The sequence below is a fragment of the Schistocerca cancellata genome, chromosome 11, assembly GCF_023864275.1.
Source record: "Schistocerca cancellata isolate TAMUIC-IGC-003103 chromosome 11, iqSchCanc2.1, whole genome shotgun sequence".
NCBI lineage: Eukaryota > Metazoa > Arthropoda > Insecta > Orthoptera > Acrididae > Schistocerca > Schistocerca cancellata.
The window spans coordinates 138109248-138123407 of record NC_064636.1 but is presented as its reverse complement, the minus strand read 5'-3'; positions in this window follow the sequence as shown (position 1 = coordinate 138123407).

Here is a 14160-nt window from a genome sequence, read left to right as displayed (position 1 = left end):
GGCATTGATATTACCAAAGTGAGATTTTCACTCTGCAGAGGAGTGTGGTGAATTTGGAAGGTAGGAGACGAGGTACTGGCGGAAATAAAGCAGTGAGGACGGGGTGCGAGTCGTGTTTGGGTAGCTCATGGTAGAGCACTTCTCAGTGAAACGAAAAGTTCCCAACCTAGTCTCGGTCTGGCACGCAGTTTTAATCTGCACTGGTAGTAGTTAACCTTGATATACCTCTCGTGGGACTTACAGTTCCCTCTTAACCCCTCTTTTATCCACTTTATCTTCAGATCGAGAATGGTTGATGTTAAAAACAAATTCCTTACTGAATGATGGGACGAGTTTGTCTCACCTACAAACCTGCAGTTCACTGTGCATTGTCGAGTCAATGCTTTATTTGAAATTTCGTTGCCTGATTTCTTTCACTTTCATAGCACTGTTTCAAACTATGCCAGTAGTATAGGCGTTGGTATGGGACACCACATGTTTTTGACTAGAAAATATTTATAGTTTTTTTTCTGAAAAAATGTTTCCACGAAGGTTTTTTCTGGAAAAGTGTTTCCACGAAGGTTTTTTCTGGAAAAGTGTTTCCACGAAGGTTTTTTCTGGAAAAGTGTTTCCACGAAGGTTTTTTCTGGAAAAGTGTGTCCACGAAGGTTTTTTCTGGAAAAGTGTGTCCACGAAGGTTTTTTCTGGAAAAGTGTGTCCAGGAAGGTTTTTTCTGGAAAAGTGTGTCCACGAAGGTTTTTTCTGGAAAAGTGTTTCCACGAAGGTTTTTTCTGGAAAAGTGTTTCCACGAAGGTTTTTTCTGGAAAAGTGTTTCCACGAAGGTTTTTTCTGGAAAATTGTTTCCACAAAGGTTTTTTCTGGAAAATTGTTTCCACGAAGGTTTTTTCTGGAAAATTGTTTCCACGAAGGTTTTTTCTGAAAAAGTGTTTCCACGAAGGTTTTTTCTGAGAAAGTGTTTCCACGAAGGTTTTTTCTGAAAAAGTGTTTCCACGAAGGTTTTTTCTGAAAAAGTGTTTCCACGAAGGTTTTTTCTGAAGAAATATTTCCACGAAGGTTTTTTCTGAAGAAATATTTCCACGAAGGTTTTTTCTGAAGAAATATTTCCACGAAGGTTTTTTCTGAAGAAATATTTCCACGAAGGTTTTTTCTGAAGAAATATTTCCACGAAGGTTTTTTCTGAAGAAATATTTCCACGAAGGTTTTTTCCGAAGAAATATTTCCACGAAGGTTTTTTCTGAAAAAATATTTCCACATATATTTTGTAAAAATATTTTTGTCTTATAAAATTTCCACTTTAATTTTCTGTTAAATATTTCCAATTTCCTTTTTAAAAATTCGCTGTTTGTCTTAAAGAAAACTGTATCGAAAAGACAATTTTCATCATTTCCACATGTTTTCCACCTAAAAATATTAACATAGTTTCCGCATAAAAATTTTCCGTATCTTATCACTGCAGATTTTAAAACATTTTGCATAAAAGCGGTCGCCTCTTTGAACTCACATTTTTGTGCGCAAAAGATGTCAGCCACTTCTTAGCAGTCATTTTTTTGCGAAATCGTGGCGATTTTAAGTAAGGCAGCGGTATGGCACGAACCCGCATTTTTTAGACGAAAAGACGGCAGCCACCTTTCTGCAACGACATTTTGCGTCCACTTTTTTCTGGCCACTTTCTTGAGATTTCCAGGCAGCGCTCAGTCGTCGCTCGGCAGGCACTTTTTCGTGGTCGCTGTTTAGCTACCACTTTCTTGCGAGCGCATTTTTGCAATGACTTTCTGCAACGACACGCGAAAATTTTAGAGGGTGTCCACCCTTTAAAATCGGACAGTTGTGATGTGCTTACAAGTCACCTCAATTATTTACTGGTTGTCTTTTCAGTTATCTCTATTTTATCATCCAGCAACAATCCGTAGCAACAATATGTATCAACAATCAGTATCATCAATGCATTCTGTAATCTCGCGGAAAGCATAGCTGTATTCTATTTATACAAGTGGATTTTATTTCATTATTAATTGATACCCAGGGAAGGGTATCGATTATTCTGTATTCTCTTCTAAAGCCATAAGCTTATCGTAGTTACAGTTAAATTCCTTATCTATAGCTGTACTTAAAAAGTTCTTTGTTTTCTTGTGTGTGGTTATCATATCGTTGGTTATTATGACTGTCTTGTGAACCATGTACCAGCTCGGCCATTGTTTCCATATTCAAAACCTTTAGCACAGCAGCAGTTAAGAGTGAAGCCTTGTAATTTTGGTAGTCTGTTTACCTCTGTACGTTTTGTATGCACAACGTTTTGGTCCTGTTCCTGTCCATTCAATACTGTAATCATCTTTACCAAACTCGTCAGTCGATTCACAAAGTGTGCAACCTGTTTCTACAGTATCTCGTACCATCATCAATATTAACAACAGTGTCAATGTCGTAGGACACAATTTTATCACCTAATCTATCGAGCATATCGTACGGCCTCATTCTAGTGTTGGAAGTGGTGAAGGTGGACATAAATAGTTTGGTACTTGTACGATCTTAGACATTGTACTGGTATATAACTTGGATTACACAGGTCTGATTTCAGGAAAATTAGTGAAAAAATTCCATCAGGTACCGTTGTTTCAGAAACAGCTCCTCTAGTTTTAGCTTTTTTCGATATTTCTGCACTCTAGTGAGTTTGAATTTTGGTTTTTAGGGTCTCCGTAAACTGTCATTTAGCCATTTTTATACGTAATATACGCAAAATAAGGAGTAATCAGGAGAAACCAACAGTATTTTCATGTCAGTGCCTGTCTGCCGCGCTGCCCCTTCCCCCGCCATCACCGAGCAGTGAGCTTCTGCTGTTGTCCTCCAGTTCACAGTACCTCTTCACTCTGTGCTGTTCACCTTATGTTGTTGTTGTTGCTTTAAACTAGTGACTGTTTCCTTGTACTGTGAAGTTGTTCTATGGACAGTGGCTACCAGAGGATATATAAATTCGCCACATTGCTTGTTCTACATTTGTGGCAACCATACCGTTAAAAAGCAACAAAGAAACATTTCCGATTTTGTTAAAAAGGTATATTTCGCCTATTTTGGTATAAAGTTAGGTGATCAAGATAAGCCTTGGGCCCCACACACAGTTTGTTCAGTGTGTGTTGAAGAACTGAGGCAATGGTTTCAATGTAAAAAGCAGTCCGTACATTGTGGAATACCAATGGTTTGGAGGAGCCCAAAAATCATAGTGAAGACTGCTATTTTTGTTCTTGCAGTGCAAGAAGACAGAGATTGCTACGATTCTGGCACAACCGATCCCATTCCGTTCCCACAAACTGAACTGAACGATTTAGACCTAGGCCTTTCTAAAGAATCGCCAGACGTTTTAGGATCTAGATTGAAAGATAAGCATATATTGGCACCAGGTAGATCCTTTTCTTGGTATCGATTGAGGGAAAAGGAGTTTGTATGTTTCTTCCCTCAAGAAGGTGACATGGTGTTTTGCAGTGATGTTCCCCCCTGGACTTACGGCACGTTTGAAAATAGAATATGCTCCTGATGAGTGGAGACTTTTTATTGATTCTTCAAAACAAAAAAAGCCTTAAAGCAGTACTTCAACACAACGGCAATAAGTACGCTTCTATACCAGTTGGACACTCGGTTTACTTAAAACAATGTTACTCAGGCCTTGAACTGGCTTCAAACAAACACTGCTATTCAGACCACAAATGGACTTTACGTGCTGATTTAAAAGTGATTTCAATGCCGTTTGGTCAACAAAGGGCTACACAAAATTCCCTTGCTTTCTCTGTGAATGGTAAAGTAGAGATAGAAAGCAACACTACATCAAAAAATGTTGGCCCTTCAGAAAAACCTTACAGGTAAGGGTTAAGAACGCTGATAGGAAAAGCCTTGTGATTCCCAAAAAGGTGTTACTTCCACCACTTCACATTAAGTTGGGACTGATGAAAAAATTTAAGGCATTGCCAAAAGAAGGGGAATGCTTCAGATAGCTTTGTGGAGAGTTTCCTGGTTCATCCGAGGCAAAGCTAAAGGAAGGAATCTGTCGGACCAGACATTAGGAAACTAATGACAGATCCCAAGTTTGTGGACAAAATGGAAACATAAGACGGCATGGACATCTTTTAAATTAGGTGTTACAGGTTTCCTAGGAAACATGAGAGATCCAAACTAAAAAACAATAGTCGCCGACATGCTCGACAACTTCAAGAAGCTGGGCTGTAACGTGAGCATTAAAGTTCATTTCCTCCACTCGCGTCTTGACTACTTCCCTGCAAACCTTGGCGATGTAAGCGAAGAGCTGGGCGAAAGATTCCACCAAGACATCCAAGAAATGGATGGCGGACTACTACTGGATGATAAGTGGTGATCCTCAACGAGCCCACAGCTGGAGAAGCTGTAAGAGGAACTTCGACAGAAAGCGAAAGCGTTATTATAATGGCTTGTGAGATGAAAGAGAAGTGGAAGTGTGCGGGAAATCTAGTTTAAAACTTACTTATAAATTAAATAAAATTTTATTGTTACTATACCCAAAAATACTCCTTTTTACCGTGCGAGGTGGCGCAGTGGTTAGACACTGGACTCGCATTCGGGAGGACGACGGTTCAATCCCGCGTCCGGCCATCCTGATTTAGGTTTGCCGTGATTTCCCTAAATCGCTCCAGGCAAATGCCGGGATGGTTCCTTTTAAAGGGCAAGGCCGACTTCCTTCCCCGTCCTTCCCTAATTCGATGAGACCGATGACCTCGCTGTCTGGTCTCCTTCCCCAAAAACCAACCAACCAACTCCTTTTTCTGGGAAAACCTGACGTTACAGAAAAAAATTGGATTGTATTTTTGAAATTGGTGTTGAAAAGTACATAAGTCAGTTATCAAATTTCAAGCAACTTCCAAAAAAATATTTTTTTGCAGACCTGTGTTATTTCTTTCTTGATCGGTATGACATTAGTTCTCTCTCTTTTATTTTTGTAAGAGCTCGTACAATTGCTCAATGTTGTGTATAAATTCTGTTTGTGACACATTCTGTCACTGGCCGAATTTTCCCCAGAGGGAATGGCATAGTTTGGCCACAGCCCGCTTGCCAGCATTCGGTTCAGTATTGTCAATGTCGTGCGTGATGTCTTGCTTTCCCTCGATAATCCAACTGTATACTTCGTTAGACTTATAATTACCTTCCCAAGGACTAGTATGACCTTCATGAAGGTTTTAACGTAGTTTGTGAACAGTCAGTTACTTTCCCATTCAAAGTGCCACACCTCGTAAATTTCCTGTATTGTGTAGCCTTCTCGATGGCTTTGTTGAGCTCTATAGTTGTCAAAGTTCGTACAAATGCTCGCCCATTGTCACTATGGTTGCAACTACTAGCAGGCTTTTCTTCTACACTTTTCGAATGTAGAGCAAACAAAAGCTTTTCCTGCTCAACTGGAAGCACAGAGTGGTACAAGCCGTGAAGCACAAGCACTTTGCATTTAACAAAACGAAATCATTCGTCGTCATATTTATCTGGCCTCAGTATCTGTACTGGATGACCAACAGATAATTGTCGTAAAACATCACTGTCGGATATAGCCTGCCCATGTCTGTGTATTGCAGCTTCTTGCCGGAAACCTTGAATTTAGCAGCGTTTGTTCTTGCGCCAAAAAAGACATCTCTACGATTCAGGGGTTCTATGACATTTATGTTCTCTTTAGAATTATTCCTCTTAAAAGCTCCATATTTTGACACAGTTACAACCGGCGTTCCTCGACTCTTGCGTGAGGTCTAACAGATCCATGGTTTCATTGTTGACCATTGCCAATAGTATCGGGAGAATAACACACTGGACAGCCGTGCCAGAAGCAATTTTGATACTGGTAAAGTGTTTTTGTGTTTGCATTGTAGCTGTCAACATTCCGTTCAATGCTTTTTGTACATTAGGAAACGAATTTAACCACACAATTTACTCTTTGCTGAACATTTCCTTCTTTTGATGTATGACTACAGCAATTAGGTTCAATGTATTCTGACCTGTAAATAGCCATACAAACACTAGAAATTATTATGTACTGGAAAGGATCAATGTTTCTAATATCCAGAAAATATCTCCTAAATTCAAGGCAGCTGCGGCACAATATGTCGTCAGAATGGAAATACTCATAAAATTCCTTCTGGAAGTCAAACCCATATTTTTCACCCACTTCCTGAGTGTGCCATTCTAAGAATGCTTTTCTAGCCTTACATATCACACCGTAGTACTTGTTTTCTGGAAGTCGCCCTACGTAATTTTGATTTGCTTATTGAAGAAGTGTGGAAAGTAACCTTTTTTCAGCTCTTTCAAACTGAATGTGTTGGGAAACGTCGCGAGATCGTCTTGGATACCGTATTTACTCAGATCTAAGACGCACTTTTTTTCTGGTTTTTGTAATTCAGAAAACCGCCTGCGGCCTAGAATAGAGTGCAAAGTAAGCAGAAGTTCTGAAAAATATTGGTAGGTGCCGCCACAACTAACTTCTGCCGTCAACTATATGTAGCGCTACACAGGCATGCTTTGCAGGCACAAAGATAAATAATGGCGCTAAAACCTCTGCGTCCATAAATAAATTAAAAGAAAAGGTAGAGGAATGTAAACATTATGCGGTGTATTCTTTTGTGTTTGCTGTTGTCTCACTGAAATTCTGTCTGCCTAATAAATTACGAAACTCGAGTGAGACAACAGCAAATGCGGAAGAATATACACATCATGTTATGTTTATATTTGTATTATTCTTATGTTGAATAGTAATAGTGAGAAATGAAGCACAGCAACTGACTAGATTTTTAAATCTAAGATGACTTTAATTTCCGTGCAGAATGTGATGCACTAAAGAGGCGTGTGCAAAGATTTGGAAATGGAGAAATTTTTTCGCTAAACTCTAATTCAGAACATCTCTCATACGCTGTCTATTATTTGGTTCTTGTTGGTCATTACCAAACAAAGCAGCAGTGTAAGTAACAACCAATAGCAGTCACTTGCCAGTGTTTCCCTTATGAGACAATTCCTCCTTTTTTTTTTTTTTTTTTTTTAATTGTAAGCCACGGTAGCGCGCACAAAAGCAAGCCATTCCGTAGGTGGGGACAGGTTGTAAACACTCATTATCAGTATGCGACAAACAGTGCATGACACAGTACAATAATGCATTTTCAGCTTAGAGTGATTTAAACACTTATAACAAAGAGAACAGCACTCATCAGATCAAAGCAAAATAAGCAATCTGTTCAAACCAGACAAAGCACCTGAAAAAGGAAGGGTACCCATATAATGACTGACACACAGCAATGAACGTTTAGAGAACATAGTTGCGTGGAGATAGCAGCGATTGCTTGTACATGATTACTTACTGATATAACTTTACAGTGTAAATTGCCCTGAAGATAACCCCGTTGCGGGTTGAAACCGGTTGGCGACAAAATAATGTGACTGACTGTCACTTCGATTAATTGACATAGAAATGGCTGCTTGGTAAAGCTTAACTGTTAAGCCTACGACTCGCACCACACTACTGTAGCTGTATCTTCATTCATTTGACCTCATTGTGTCTCACGTTAGAGTGATCTAAAACTTTTCTCTCCCCTTGAATTTAGAACCTCAAATTTCAGGTGCAGCTTAGATTCGGAAATTTATTTTTCGTTGATTTAGAGTCTCATTTTTCGAGTGCGGCTTAGATTAGATTCGAGTGAACACGGTAAGTTTTATGCACTCAGTTACTTTGAGCCTTAGGGAATGTATTTTTAGCACTATAATCTTCGTTCCTTGGTAAATGGTTTTGATCTTAATTCCGTTATTTACACAATACTGTAAAATAAAGTACGTATCATAAGTCTGTGTATTGTGTGCTATACACATATAGCCCGTTACTCTGTGACAGCAACCATTCACAAAATCCTTTTTTTCTAAATTCGTATGTGTTTCCTTTGAAGTCGTGCACATCCACAAAGTTTGGCGTGTGTATGCCTGTATCTTGTTCTGCTTTGAAATCGGAAAAGTAGTATCTCTCTTTGTAAGGGCATTTTTAAATTTTTTAGTGCCACTCCCATTGCAAGTATATTTATTATTGCAGTAACCACCACGTCTTTTTCTCCTTTGCATGTAGCATTTGTTTTCACTTACCTTCACATGCTCATCGCCGCAATTTTGGCAATCAGAGAAGACAGAGTTGTCTGCCGAGGCTGCTTCTGCATTATTTTTTACACTTTTCGCACTTTAAAATCTTTTCACACGCTCACTTGTGATTACCCATGCATTCTTTACCAAAACAGTACTGTAGTCTCGATAGTCCGAGTTCCCAATAATCCGAGCCCCTTTAATAAAAAAGAAAAAAAACAGAGGTTGCAATGATCTACTTTCTTTTTTTCACAGACATGATAAATAATGAAAGGGAGAGTACAGCTCAGTGGCAAAGCAGACAACAATTCGGTCAACACCGACGGTTAGCTCGCTGCCCTGTTGCACGAACATCTGTCGTCAGTATGGCACGAAATACCCCGACTGCTGCCGGCTCCTATCGATCAAAACTGGGGAGTTCATACGCCGCCGTAGTTCCCAGCACCTGTACTGTACAGTGCTGTGTGTTGTTTTGTTTGTTGACTGTGTGTTCTGTTATTGTAGAGTTTAAAAAAATCATAAGTGACGAAAATTTGTCTAATGAACAAATATATAACTGTGACGAAACTGGGCTAAATTTTAAAATGTTACCAGCGAGAACACTTGCTTCTTGTGAAGAAAAAAGTGCTCCTGGGCACAAAAATAGCAAGATTGGGAAGTCTGTCAAGCCAAGAGCATTCAAGAATGTATCCATCTCAGCTCTTCCAGTTGTCTATACACATGAGAATAATGCCTGGATGAATCAGGAAATCTTCAAGAACTGTTTTTTTTAACTCATTTGTACCTGACTGCACGAATTTTTTAAAAGGAAGGGGACTGCCATGCAAAGCAATTTTGCTCACGGATAATGCTTTCTCATATCTGAGTGCAGCAGAACTGCAGTGCGACGATATCTGCGCCTTCTTTTTCCCACCAAACGTCACCTGTCTCATTCAGCCCATGGATCAGGGCGTTCTGGAATGTCTAAAAAAAGTGTCGACAGCGATTGCTACATTCAATGCTGCATTCCAAAGACAACAAAAGCATTGTAGGAGCTTTGAAGAAAGTGACTTTGAAGGACGTCGTGTACTGGATTAGTGAATCTTGGAGCCAAATAGTCAGAAACAATTTCTAAGTCTTGGAGGAAATTCTGTAGGAAAGTATGCCAGACACAGAAACTGAAGATTCAGCAGATGAGAACGATCAGCCACTGTGTAATTTAATCAGTGGATTGCCAGGGTGTGAAGAGGTGGAAGGAGGCGAGTGGTTAAATCTGGACCAACAGTTGGAAGTGACAGACTCTTCTGTAATTGGCACGGCTAACATTCGACGGCAGTGCGAGGGTGACGAGGCAGCGGCTGCACCGGTGGTGAGTCACACCGATGGCTGCGCTGCCCTCGAGGCCACCATGTGCTACGTGGAACAGCAGCCTGAGGCGACACCGGTGGTAGTCACACTGCCGCGAGCAAACGTCGCAGTCACTTCACTATTACTTGGCTAAATAAATAATTCTGCCAATGAAAATGCATGTGTGAATACTTTATTAAAATAAAAGTTCATATTTTGACCTGTATTACTTACAATATCATAATATTTCTTTTTCCCATTTAAATTTCGATCGTCTGAGTTTTTGACAGTTAGAGGTGGTTCTGGTCCCGTTTACCTCGAACTATCGAGACTCACTGTGTGTCTGCACTTTCTGCATTAAATCCTTGGCTGTTTACCTTCATGCTTTGGTCTTAAACGCAAGTTGCACACATTTCCTTTATCTTTTTTGCAGAAGTATTTGTCCTTGTGATTGCAGGATTCGTCACACGTCTTGCTATAGACATGCTGCCTAAAAAACTATTCATATTGTTGATGCCATTGTGACGGTCATTATTTAAGCACAAATAGTGTTGTGCCCTTTTCGCTGCCAGAGGAATGGATAACCCTGTTAAAATTGACAGCGGAAACAACATTAATCTGAACATTCAAAAGAAGCTGCTGCGTCGTCGATATCGTCCAGACTGAAACCTTCTTCACAGTTCTTCGAGTCTCGCTCACAACTCTTTCGCTAATTCTTCCTGCAGCGCTCTCTCTTTCCCAGTGTAGAGAATGTCATTATCTGTCAGTTCCTCGCACAAGTATGTTTCTGGTGATCATTGCTCGAGGACCGCACAGGCTATCATTGTTAGTTAGTTAGTTTGTTTATACTTCTCTTGCCAATTATGTCTATACCAATATTTACTATTTTTGTTTCCCTATGTACCTTCACCTCTAGGTATTTCGTAGACCTCAAAGTAAAATTTGGTGGTGTTTGTGTTTACATTTTCATTGTATCATTGGATGTTACTATTCTTTCAACCTGATCAAGTAGGTGTGAATCATTGAATTGAAATTCCTTTTCAATGAAATTGATTGGTTAAAATAGTTTTCAGCTACTATTTTCATTTCGTCTCCTTGCTTGAAATCAGGCAATTTTTTTACTGCATTTATAGCTGCTTGTATAGCCTTTCTGACAGCTTTCATTAGTTACAAGGGATTCGAGTCTTTGATTGTAATGATACTAGCTGTCTGCCAAACGTTACTTCTTTAACAATACTATACAATCACAGAATTTAATGTGGAGCGGTAGCTTCTTTTCTTTCACTGAAGTGAACAGTTTTTGTAGCTGAAAGATTTGGCCTAGTTTTCCTGTTTTTGTGGAGCCGCGCCATTGCTATTTTTCTTCGAGAACCTCTGTAGAGAATTGAATGTGCGGAGTTGTTTCCAAACGTTTTTTTTTCTGAGTTCACCAAATCCAATAGGCCTTTCTTTGTATGTACTACAGAGTAACCTTTGACCCTACTTTCCCTTGCTATTTTTTTCAGTTCACGAGTAGCTTTCTGAGACAAGTCTCCATAGTTTAACAAACCACTATCATTTGCTGGTGAGTAAATTCATTCCATAGCTTCAACAATCGCTGCTTTCTTCATTTTGTACAAACCTTTGATTCTGAAGTCTTATGCAAGGGCCCTTAATTCCTTAAGTTTTATTTTCTTTAACCTTCAAGTTTTTTTCTTCATTTGGCTCATCTAAGGACCACGCACCAATTTCAGTGCCTCCTTGTTTGTTGTTCTTTCTTTTTCCTTTAGTATGCTTTCATCTTTTCACTATGTATCCTTTTTCTCTTTTGGGACCATTTTGACACTGTCTGTTTCTCCCTCTTGCCATGGAATCATTCAATTTTTTACGTTTCTCTCTTGAAAATCTCTGTTTCATCTTTCTCACGCATGTTGTTTCTTTCCATATCTTTCCTAACTTCTTGAGTCCAGGCTATTGTTGACTTCTTGTCCCAAAGATATCTAAAAATCTGTTTGGTTAACCTGTTGCTGTTCATTCTGTGTAAGTGTCCAAAAAATAGCAATTGCCTCTTTTGTAGTGTTCCATTTATGTTTTCAATGCTACGATAAACTTCTTCATTGCTTCTGTATTTTTTGGTGCCCAAATATTTTTTCGAATTTCTTTTTAGGACTTCAGTTTTGTATAATTCGTAGTTCAGTACTAAACATTCATTTCCATAAAGAAACTCTGGTTTTACTACAGTGTTGTAGTGCCGTATTTTCAGATATTTTGACAGGCACCTTTTGTTGCAGATATTCCTTGTTATTTCACAAGTACTCTCCATTTTATGTACTCCGTTCTAAAACGAATTTTTCTAAGCCATTTTCTTCAATAATTTCTTGCAAATATTTAAATTTATTTACCATCTTTATCTGGCCAATATCTGTTGCTAGGGATTCCAGAGCATTTTTTTTATTTGTCATAAATTTTATTTTAAGATATTAAACCTGCTTTGTTGGCTATTTCTTCTAAGAGACTGATTTGTATTCCAGCATTTGTTAGATTTTCAGAAAGAATGGCAAAATCATTCGCAAATGCTACACAGTGTATTTCAATACCTTTGTTTTTAGTTCCCAGTCTGACTGGTGATAGCTTCTGTTCTTTCAGTTTTTGTTTCCACACTCTTACTATTTTCTCAAGTGCACAGTTAAGAGGAGTGGAAACAAGCCATTACCTTACCTTCCACTTGTTTTTATGTCGAACGCCTTCGATATATCATCCCGAAACTTTACTTTTGATGTGGTGTTCGTGAGCGTTTCAACGGGTAAGGTTTGCTAATTTAGGTTTGATGCCAAATTCTCTGTTCATTTATCAAGTGTTTCCCTATAAACCGAGTCAAATGCATTTTTAAAATACATAAATGTTACAACTATATCTTTGGACTTTGTAAATCTGTGAATTACGAACTGTACGTTGAAAATCTGTTCCGAGCAAAATCTGCCCTTTATAAAACCACTGTCATACTCTCCCAAATGGTTACAAAGTGTTGCTCCTTCCATGTTTAATAGTATTCTTAAAAATTTTGTTACACATTATATATATTTTTTTGATCCATGTTTCTGCTAATTCAGTTTTCGTGACACTGTTTGTGCGCACGAAGTGCTGCGAAGCATTCCCTGTTGTAATCTGTGGCACACTAAGAGAAGCAGGATGTGGCGGCATTGTCAGCAGCTGCTCTCTTCCGTCAACAGATGTTGCCGAGGTTTGTGCCGTGTAAATTACTGCAGTACGTGTTTTGCTTTACTCGTTACGGAAATGCAGATGGGAAGGTCATCCCAGCTGAAAATTAGAGAGAAGTGAAGTTTGTGTTTCGTCTCTTCAGACGAGCTGCAACTACCTGGCAAAAACCACACATTTCGTGCAAAAATAAGGTGACTGTAGGTGCTTTCAGAAAGTGCTGCATTGCCGCACCAACTGTATGTACAAGTTGCAAATGCTTGACCTTGCTCCCTGGTCTGCCTCAGGCTAGCGAGTCGCCACTGTTCCTGTGTTCTGCCCCCTCAGTTAAAGACGGGCGACAGATGCATGAAGGAGCAGCTCCCATCACGTCGCGGGTCATCGAGAGAGAGAGAGAGAGAGAGAGAGAGAGAGAGAGAGAGAAAACGCTGGAAGGTGGAAGATGAGAGGACTTGAAAGAAAAAATCCCTACGGGGTTTCCTTCAGGTGGCACCGAAGGTTCTGCACTTTTTTCAACAATTTCAATTGATCTCGACCCATTACAAAATTATGCTAACAACTTAGCTTCACAGAGATAGTTGATATCGTTAACCAGTTCGTCTCTGGTGTAGTCATCAACCTCGATATTCCCCCCAGGGGGTTCACAACTCTTTTGTGGACACGTGCGTAGCGAGCACGGGACCCCGAGCTAATGTGGCCCTCCTTCCTTTCCGGGCTGCATACCTTCCCTTTCCTCATCCTTCCCCCTCCCCCATCTTCGCCCACCCTCACCTCTGGCTCTTTCCTTCCCTTTCTCCCCCTCTGGGGGTATGGTTTGTGCCTACGTCCGGAGACGGACGCTCTATATTGTTACAAATTCCTTGCTTTCTATACTTGCAAGTCTTCGTCCTTCCTCTGTCCTTCTCTTTTCCTTCCCGCTTCTCTCTGCACTTTTCTCCGCTGCGGCGTTTGAGACCCCTCTTCTTTCCTTTCCCTTTCTCTTTTTTCCTCCCTGTGCGTGTCTGAAAGCCGACCCACGCACTTCCATGCGTAGCCGGTGACGGGGTAACGCGTAATTCCCCACCCCGGGTAGACAGGTAGGACACGTACGTACCCCCTGGTAACGACCAGGCCCAGGGAGGGGTGATTACCTGAGCTGAAACCTTCCGCAAGTGCTGATTGGTCCCTCCGTCCGTTTGTCGGGAGGTGTGACCTGAGGTGTGAACAATCACCTAAGGCGGGAGTGCCCTCAGTGAGGGCTCCCATAAGGGAGGAGTGCGCCATCGGAGACGCTGGTAATCGTGGGGGATTCTTCCGCAATGGTTTCCTCACCTTCCACTATGTCTGCTCACAAACGTAAGTTTACTGAGTCTCAGCCACAGACAGTTCTTCCATCGTTGCCACAGTTCCTTGTTGTTTCTCGGTCTGACGAAGGTCACGACTTCTCCACGGTCAACCCTTTCATTATTCAGAAAGGTGTCGACGCAATTGCAGGTCCTGTAAAGTCTTGTTCCAGATTACGGAATGGCACCCTGCTGTTAGAAACAGTCAGTG